This window comes from Theropithecus gelada, chromosome 6, assembly GCF_003255815.1.
Source record: "Theropithecus gelada isolate Dixy chromosome 6, Tgel_1.0, whole genome shotgun sequence".
NCBI lineage: Eukaryota > Metazoa > Chordata > Mammalia > Primates > Cercopithecidae > Theropithecus > Theropithecus gelada.
In genome coordinates, this window is record NC_037673.1 from 156,084,423 (window position 1) to 156,094,884 (window position 10,462).

Here is a 10,462-nt window from a genome sequence, read left to right on the forward strand (position 1 = left end):
TCATCAGCTAATTCCAGCATTTAAGCAAATAATTCCTACCTGGGGATGACTGCTCCCTCATGGAAGGCACCTCGCATCTCAGAGGTACCAGGGGCAGGCTGGCAGGGGCCTGCAGAAAGCCCTGGGAGAGCAGGGTGTGGTTTTGCTGAGTCCCAGGGCCCCCCACAGAACATCAGAATGACAGTCAGTCTGCTTTGCTTGCCTTACATTGTTTTCCCAGTGGGTGGGATCTCATCAGTTCTGGACTTTTGACTGAATAGCTTTTCCAGTCCTTCCATGAAGACTTCCACATTTTATGACCATGCTCTTCCAGGTCTCTAACATTATGTAGAGGTTCCACGTGTGCACTATGGTCTGAATAAGACTCAGAGAACAACAGACTATTTACTGATTTTCCAAGTATTTTTTTGAACTTCTGTTTTTTTTGTTGCTGTTGTTTGTTTGTTTTCTGACCTATGGTTGCTAACAAAGCACTCCAAAACTTGGTGTACTAAAACAATAATCAATTTTTCAAGACCTTAGGGATTAAATGAGAGATTATTTTTCTCATGGTGTTGGGTGGGGCACTTAGATACCAGTTGTTCAAACAAGGGCCTTGTTTCTGTTTTGTGTGAGCCCCTCCACATAGCTGTTTGGGCTTCCTCACAACATGGATGCTAGATTCCTAAAAGAAACTCTGCAAGTGCGCAAAGCAGAGGGAGAGGTTACAGGTCTTTTAAGGCACAGCCTCAGGAGTTGCACAGTGTCATTTCTGTAGTATTCTAGTGATCAAAACAAGTCATGGAGCCACCCCAGATTCAAGGGGAGGCAAAATAGACTCCATCCTTTGATGATGAGTTGAAAAAAATTTCAGCTAGCTTTATTCTACCAAAATCTACTATGTGCCAGGCACAGTGCCGGGTGCCTGGGGATATGAATGGTGAACAGAATCATACATAATCTTTGGCTTTCATGAACTTATAGTTTAGTGGTGGGAAGAAGAAATCAATTATCCACGCCAGTAAAAGTGTAAGTAGATGGACTACAAAGGGATATGCTCAATGCCAGAAGAGCATAAAACAGGGGAACAAAACCATAATCAAGAATGTCAGAGGAGAGTTACCTGATAAAGGAGCACTAGGGTTGACATCTGAAGAATCGGCAAACTTATTTAAGTTTTATATATGCCTAGCACATGGTAGATCCTTGACTAATATTTGCTGAATGAATAAATGATAGACATGAGAAAAACTCTGTGACAAGAAAGACAAGTGACTGGGGAACAAAGAAAATGGAGGGTTGTGGTGTGGGATAAGGCCAGCAGAGGGTAGATGGTATAGATCTTTGAAGCCACATTGAGTATCAAGTATCTGAGTCTTCAGTCTCAGAGCAATGGGTTTGAAGCCAGAGCAGGTTGGTTTAATAACTTTTGGGCTCTGAAAAAGCCACCTTGAGTACAATGTGGAGAATCAAATGGCTTGGAGGGCTAGGTAGTAGTTGGGAGGAGCAGAGAACGAAAGGAGGAGGGAGATTGGCTAGGACACTCTGCAGAAGATCACACAGTCGGTTCAACGAATACGGAGATCGAGAAAACTGAGGAGATCTATCAAGACTGAGAAAGAAATGACCCTGTGCTGTGGTCAGTTCCACTCCCATCAGCCCCTCCGGCCCTGGGAGCCTGTGGAAATCTATAGGTAGTTTACAACAACCTGCGGGCATCTGAACTCTGAAAGGGAATCTGTAGCACTCTCAAGGAAAGGCAAAGAAAGTGAGGCCAACACAACTTGCTTTATGCCCTCAGAGCTGCATTTCAGGCCAGGTACCAGGTGCCAGGTGCCTTCTCCCACCTCAGGCTCTGAAGAGGAATATTGATTTCTGCAGCTGAGAATATAATGTTGGTGCTTGCTCTCAGGGCTCTCATTTTACACTGCTCATACCTTGGGAGAGGGGAGAGACCATGGCTCTGGAGATCAATGGCTGTGAACAGGATGGAGGAAAGGAGACCATCGTTTCTTTACTCAGCCTATGCTGTCCCAAGTTGGCCACAGAAACAAGGGCCATTCATCTAGGATTCTCCATCAGTGGCATTGTGAGAGTTTTGCTTTTACCCTTTCTATTGGAGAAAATTTCAAACTTATCTATAAGTAAACTAGTAAAAGTTACCATTTTACCATCAGCTCCAACAATTATCAGCTCATGGCCAGTCTTATTTCATCTATTTCCCCAACCTCTCTCCCCCTGCATTACTATGAAGCAAATCCTACAAGGCATATAACTTCATAGGTAAATATCTTAGTTTTATTTTCTAAAAGATAGGAGCTCTTTAAAAAAAAGCACAGTCATGGCATCATCACATTTAAAAATATTAATAATTACAAATGGATTTGTAATTTTGATGTATCATATGATATAATTATTTGATATCATCAAAAAATAATAGATGTTTATTCACTTTTCCCTACTTGTCTTATAAAAAGTTGTTATTTGCTTTTGTTTGTTCATTTGAATCAGGGTCCACACAAGGCCCATACATTGTAATTGATTACTGCATTTCTTAGGTCCCTTGTAATCTACAGGTTCTGTCTCATTTCTCTCTTTAAATAATTTTCCTCACCAGTGTTTTGGAGAAGAAACTGGGTGGGTTGTCCTGCAGAGTTTCCCACATCTTGATCTTGCTGATGACATCTTTGTGGTGATATTTAATAGATTCCTGGTCCCCTGTGTTTTCTGTCAATCAGTAGTTGGATGTTGAATTTTGATTAAATTCACAATCAATTTCTTTTGGCAAGGCTACTTCATCAGTGGTGCCCTCTTCATCTAGCAGAAGGCACGCTGTATTTGATTGTCTCTCTGGAATGTGAGCAGTCACTGGTCATTGCTTAGATGCATTAATTCATTAGGAATTGCAAAATGGTGATAGACTAATTCTATATTCTGCCTTTTTGTTAATTAGGTAGAATACTTCTATACAGAGAAACTTTCTCTCATCGTGATTATGCTGAGGCATAATTCTCACAGAAAAACATGATTAATATTCTTTACTCTTTACCTTCTTTTTTTTTTTTTTCCACCAGTTCTCTAAATAATGTGCTAGTTCTGCAGCAACTTCTAAGGGTGACTATGGATATTTTTAAATATCATGGATTTAAACATACTAGAGATCATTTGTAAGTTATTAATTCTCAAATTATCTCATTTTTGGCCAGTAGGAGTCTCTTCATGTTGGCTCCTGAGTTCATTTGACAGAATCCCAGTAATTTTTGATAGCTTCCTTGCTTTTTGATATGACAGATTCTCCAGGCTCATTTTGCACATTACCTGCCCCAGACATGAAATGAGCCACTTTGCTGAGGATCCTGGACTTCTCTTAGTGAGAAGTGGTATATAGAGATAGCAATCTAGGCACGAGGAGTGCTCAGTGCTTCTGGATTGCTGTTGCTAGGCTTTTCCTGTACTGATATACATCATACAGGTAGTTTTCATTGAAATTCGGAATTCCAGGATTTTAGCTACTGTCATCTATCTTATATATATATTTCCTTTCTCCCATGTTGAAATTCCTGGTTTTCAATGACACCTGCAAAATGATTCATTTGATTTATCCCAGACTATATTCACCGCCATCTCAGACTAACAATACTAACACTACCACCATAAGTATAATTATTATAAATAATTTGGCCAGGCGTGGTGGCTCAGGCCTGTAATCCCAGCACTTTGGGAGGCCGAGGCGGGCAGATCACGAGGTCAGGAGATCGAGACCATCCTGGCTAACATGGTGAAACACGTCTCTACTAAAAATACAAAAAATTAGCTGGGCATGGTGGCAGGCGCCTGTAGTCCCAGCTACTGGGGAGGCTGAGGCAGGAGAATGGTGGGAACCCGGGAGGCGGAGCTTGCAGTAAGCCAAGATTGCGCCATTGCACTCCAGCCTGGGCGACAGAGCGAGACTCTGTCTCAAAAAAAAAAAAAAATTAAATAAATAAATAAATAAATAAATAAATAAATAATTTGTTTTCTCTAGTACTTTTTTTTCTCATGCTATATCTTAGTAGGGATGTACAGTCACATAACTGTGCTTTAAAGCAAAGCTGAAGCACTTTAAAGCACTTTGAAAAGTTCTTCTCTATGTGGTTATGTCAATGACTGGTTACAAATTTCTGTTTCATTTCATTCTACTTTGGATATTTAGGGAGTACTTTTTAAAACAAGATATGTTAAAAGAAGTCTCTGCCATCTCCACTCAATTTCCTCACTCCCACTATAAGTAACCACTTAACATTTTTACAGTTTTTCTATTGCATAGATATAGATATACAATGTTTCATGTGGTTGTATGAGTTGTACTCACCACCTCACTTTTCTTGGCTAAATTGTAGTATATTATACAAATCATTTACCATTTTGCTTTAACTTTTTAAAACAATAATATAACCTGGATCACAAAAAAAAATGGATTCAAATCCCATCCATGCCACTTACTAACTAACATACAGTAGGTACTCAATATATAGTATCTCTAATGGTTTTGTGGATGTTATAATACTTAATAATTCTTATGCACTTCTCATTTGATGAGAGCCTTGTTCTTCCCCATCAGTGTCCCATAGTGAAGCTTAAGAGGGGTGGGTGGGAAATTTGAGAATCACTGAATGAGGACTCAAAGAATTAGAATGTTAATACAGGCAGGAACCCTTAGAGACCTGAACAATTGTCCTGCTTGTTCTACAGGAAGAGAAATAGATACCCAGAGCAAGAAAGCAATTTGCCCAAGGTCACAAACCGGGGTGGGGAAGTCTGCTGTTGATGCCTTGTTCAATTATTTTTCAAGGTAGCTTTTCTCTAAAACAAAGTTCATCTTCTGCTGTTCATAGAAGTTTCTCTGTGCATTCCTGCATGCTCTCTGTAAAAGAAGAAACCTGGTGAGGCACGGGTCAGAGAAACTATGCCTTGAAGAAGTGTTTCTTCCTCCTCTTGGTATGTAAACACAGCAACAGTGACCGAGTCTGATCCCTATCAGTGAGTAAGGTGTCATTAATACAGTCAGAGGGGCATCCTGGAGATAAAGAAGTTCAAGGAACAGTGCTTTGCCCTCAGGGGGCTTAACAACTATTAAGACAACATCAAGCTTATTTGAAAACCAAACATGGCAGCAAAAATATGTGGCAGTGTTTAAAATAATCATTCCTTTTAATGACTTTGTTTTATTTTCATTACAACAACCTAGGAGATGGCCACTATACTTGCATCTCTTTTACATATCAGAAAACTAAGATTTAAGTAGATTTTTGTGACTCTTCCAAAGTTATATAGCTAATGAGCAGAAAAGCTGGATTTGAATTCAGGTATGTCTGACTCCAGCTCCTATGCCCTTTAAACAGATGCTAACAGGGGTGTGATACATTTCCACTTCAATCCATTTGTTTTGAGACAAAGAGAAGGATAAAACCTGATAGGGTATTCCAGAACAGTTTGCAATCATTTGATATTTTATTCATCCACTCATTCATTCATTCATTATTTATTCTTTGCTTACTAAGTGCCTTAAGAATCTGAACGCCAAAGCCAGCCTGGATTTGAATACTGACTCTACCACTTACTAGGTAAGAAAGTGACTTACTTTCCCTGTGCCTCAGTTTCCTCATTAGTGTAAAAAGAATAATAGTACCTACCTTATGGGCTGTTATGAGATTTAAATGAGTCAATATGTAAAAACACATGTAGAGCTTTATAATTGCCACTTGTGCTTCTGCTGCTGCTACTGAGCTTTATGCTTGGTGATTTGCATTTTAATGGAAAGAATCAGCAGTCTTAGATACTGCTTTAGCTCTGCCACCAATGAGCCACGTGATCATGGACAAGTTATCTTTAAAGTTTCTCCATCTCTGATTTTCTTTTTTGTTTTATTATTAATATTATTTTTATTTTATTTTTGAGACAGGATCTGGCTCTGTCACCCAGGCTGGAATACAGTGGCACAATCACAACTCACTCAGCCCCAAATGCCTGACCTCAAGTGTTACTCCCACTTCAGCCTCCTGAGTAGCTGGGACTGCAGGTATGCACCACTGTGCTCAGCTAATCTTCATTTTAATTTCTTTTAGAGACAGGGTCTCACTATGTTGGCTAGTCTGGAGTGCAGTGGTGCAATCATAGCTTACTACAGCTTCAGCCTCCTGAGTAGCTGGGACTAACGGTATCCACCACTACAATCAGCTATTTTTTTTAAACTTTTTTTTTTAGAGACAGCGTCCCACTATGTGACCCCGCTTCAACCTCCTGGCCTCAAGTGATCCTCCTGCTTCAGCCTCCTGAGTAGCTGGGATTACAGGCACAGGCCACTGTGCCTGGCCAGCTTCCAACTTTCAAGGTTTAGAGGGGTCTGTTTTCCCTCCTCTCCTCGTTACAAATGTGGGAACTGATCTTAAAAGCAGAGTCTTTTTTTTTTTTTTTTTTGAGATGGAGTCTTGCTCTGTCACCCAGGCTGGAGTGCAGTGGCATGATCTCAGCTCACTGTGACCTCCACCTCCTGGGTTCAAGTGATTCTCCTGCCTCCAGGACTCTCATTCTGTCGCTCAGGCTGGAGTGCAGTGGGAAAATCTCAGCTCACTGCAATCTCCACCTCCCGGGTTCAAGCAATTCTCCTGCCTCAGCCTCCCAAGTAGCTGGGATTATAGGCGCATGCCACCAAGCCTGTCTATTTTTTGTATTTTTAGTAGAGATGGGGTTTCACCATGTTGGCCAGGCTGGTCTCGAACTCCTCACCTCAAGTGATCCACCCACCTTGGCCTCCCAAATCGCTGGGATTACAGGCGTGAGCCACCACACCCAGCCACTAAAAGCAGTGTCTTTATAAGTTAGAAACTCATTTTTTAAATCTCCTATTTTATTCTCAACAGATAGAAAAAGTGAGGTCAATGCATTTTCTATCTTGTGTTTCTCAAAGCGTGATCCTCAGACCACCCACATTAGAACCATTTGGGCTGTTGGTTAAATATAGATTCCTGTGCCTCAGCCCTGAACTACTAAATCACAGCATCTGACGGTGGAACTTCAATAAGTAACTACCTGTTTAATATGGATTGCAGGTGATTCTAGTGGGAACTCATGTTTGAAACCCACTGGACAAGAGAGGAGAGAAAGAACCCCAGCTTTGAATCAGGTACACTGGAGTAGGGTTCTCAGACTTGAATGTGCACATCAGTCAGTTGAGGATCTTATTAAAATGTAGATTCAGATTCAAGAGGTCTGAGGCGGGGCCTAAGAGTCTGCATTTCTTTTTTTTTGAGGCAGAGTCTCCCTCTGTTGCCCAGGCTGGAGTGCAGTGGCCCGATCTCACCTCACTGCAACCTCTGCCTTCCGGGTTCAAGCAATTGTCCTGCCTGTCATGCCTCAACCTCTTGAGTAGCTGGGATTACAGGCATGCACCAACATGCTCAGCTTTTTTTTCTTTTTTTTTTTTTTTCATATTTTTAGTAGAGACAGGGTTTTGCCACGTTGGCCAGGCTGGCCTCGAACTCCTGACCTCAAGTGATCCACCTGCCTCGGCCTCACAAAATACTGAGATTACAGGTGTGAGCCACTGTGCTCAGCCCAAGAGCCTGCATTTGTAGCAACCTTCCAGGGGATGCCAAACCTGCAGGTCCATACACCATATTTTGAGTAGCAAGATTTTGGAGCCCCACTGATAAGCTGTAGAACCTGGGGGAAAGTATTTAACTTTTCTTATATCCAGTTTGTTTATCTATGAAGAGGAATAAATGTGATGCCTACATCATAGAATTGTTAGTTGGATTAAACCAAATAATGGATGTGAAGCTGCTTGTCCCAGCACCAATCACATGGGAAGCTAAAAAAGGTCCTCTGAATAAATATCACTGTAATAAAAATTCTATTGACTCAGACTCCCATGGGGTAGGATGCTGGGAATGCGCATTTTTAACTGAGATCTGGAGGTGACTCTAATGAACAAGGAAGTCGATAACCCTGCACTCTGTGTCTGTTAAGGACAGGAAAAATCCTCAGCCTGATTCGAGTTCCCTAAATCCCATCAGCATCTGGTTTGAAAATCTTCGATTCAGGAAGCAATGTGGTGATACCTTCAATAAAGCTGCGGCTCCCCAAACAGCACAGGTAATGAGAGCTTTGTGAGGCAGCTTTCATTACTTTCGAGCAAAGGTCCATGGGAAGGTGCCTAGTCCCCTGAGAGTGTCACAGATGAACCCAAATCATCAAATACATGAGCATGAAAACTAAATCCTACTGTGAAGCACACACACTGGGAGATAAACACGAGAGGCACCTGGGACGGAATGCGGAGTCATAGGCTCCAGGCTCTTGACGGACGGAGGTTCCTGTGGGAGAGAAAACCATTTATAAAACAAACCATTTCCCTTTCTATGTACAGCCTCTGGCTATAAACTGACCTGGATTTAGATTCTGAGGCTTTCATTTATTAAGTTTGGGAAATGCAATTCAACAAAGATCTATTGAGCATCTATCGTGCCAGGCATGGCATGCGTTAGGTGCAGGGACACAAGAATACAAGACTGTCCATATTCCCGGTGTGGTGGTGGCAGGTGATAAGTACCTATACTAATGAATGAATGAGACCATTTTAGATTCCGATGAAGGATAGGAAAGGAGTAAGCAAAGATACACAATAGAAAGAGACACAGTAGGACTGTATTTGGAGAGGATGAGAGAAGGCCTCACTGAAGAGGTGATAATTTAGCTAAGGCTCTAGCATGAACATGAATTGGCTCTTCAAAGATGGAATTCCGGAAGAGCATGCCAGGAGGAAGGAACAACATGTGTGAAGACTCTGAAGAGGTAAAGGGCTTGGTTTGTCGGAATAACTGGAAGAAAACCCACATGGCTGGGGATTGTGTGTTGGGGGACAATGGAGGGAATGTGTGGTGGCCTCAAATGAAGTTGAAGGGATGACAGATAATAGCGGGTAACACTTCTTAAGGACTTTTGTGTGCCAGGCACTGTTCTAAATGCCTTTCTTGTAATACTTCCTCTAAAGCTCTAGAGGAAGGACAGGAAAAATCCCCAACCTGGTTCGAGTTGTTGTATCTACAACCCTAATTATATCCATTTTACAGATGATGAAACTGAGGCTCAGAATAGTTAAGCAGGGTCAAAGTCAGGTAAGACGTACTCTACTAGAAGTTACAATGCAATGTCTGTTTCCTGCAAAGGGAGATCAGAAAAGTTAATTTGGGGACCCTTGCCCCAATGCCTTGGTTTTTCTACTTCCCTCTCTTTATGCTTTTGGTGCTTTACCTTCTCATCCCCAATTCTCACTCCCCAGTTCCTACCCCTGTCAGTCATACAGTATCAGAAAGAAGCTGAAAGAGTGAAAACCATAGAGGTAAGGATTCTTCTCTCCTCATTTGATCTCTATGCACAGCCATTTAAGTTTGGCTAAAACTTTTTCTCTTTATTTTTAATGACATTTAATAAAGATTGATTCAAGGCAGTGTGGCACAGTGGTTAAAGATAAGAAGTCAGATGGAGCAGGTTTGAAGGTCAGTTCTGCTGTTCTTATGTGTCCTGCAGCCTAAGAAGCTGTCAGGTATAGGATACATTATTAAAGTCATAAGAATGAGTTAGGAGAGAAATACTGCACTAAAAATGTTCTTTTGTTGTGAGGTTATCTTTATTCCAGAAATGTTAAAATGTGAGGGGGACTAAGCATGATGTTTTAAAACTGAGGAACTAGCGTGTGACAGTGGGATGATTCCTCTAAACCTCAGGTGTCTTACCTGTAAAATGGATGCAGTCACACTCACCTCACTGGGTTATTGTGAGCAGTTCTAGATCTGTGAACACCGGCAGATCAAGTATGTGCTTCAGGCCTTAGCAAGAAAGCGAAGGAAAATGTGAGAAGTTCAGCTTTGATGCGTGAGTTCCGAATTTTGTAATGACACATCAGGAAAGAAGCTATTTTTCAAAACGCCTGTGGATTTTAAATATTTTAATTTAGCATGTATAGTTGTTCTTACGTTGAATATGGTTGAGGGGTACAGTGGAATCTTTTCTGTGCCTTTGTCTTCTAGAAGTCTTATCTGAGCCTTTTTGGGAAGAATAAATGAAATAATGCATGGTGGGTGTTCAACACAGTGCCCAGTATATATCAAGGGCTGTGCAAATGTAATTTTCATCATTACTACCCCAGGTTGGGCCTTGGGTTCTCTGCCGGGGAGACAGGAAGAGCCATAAGTAGGTGATGATCTAATTTATCACCCAAACTGGGGCAATTTTGAGAATGCAAGAAAATGTTACTATTAATTAAACAACAACGATGGGACTAACTGGGGCTGTCATGGGCAAGCCAGGGTGTGTGGTTTCTGTAACCACGAAGTCCATAGATTTACCAGCTAGTGGAGCTTTATTAACAAACCCCACTGACCCTCCCCTCATTTCGAGGGATTCAAAGCCTCTCCAAGGCACGGACAATAATCTTCCCATCTGA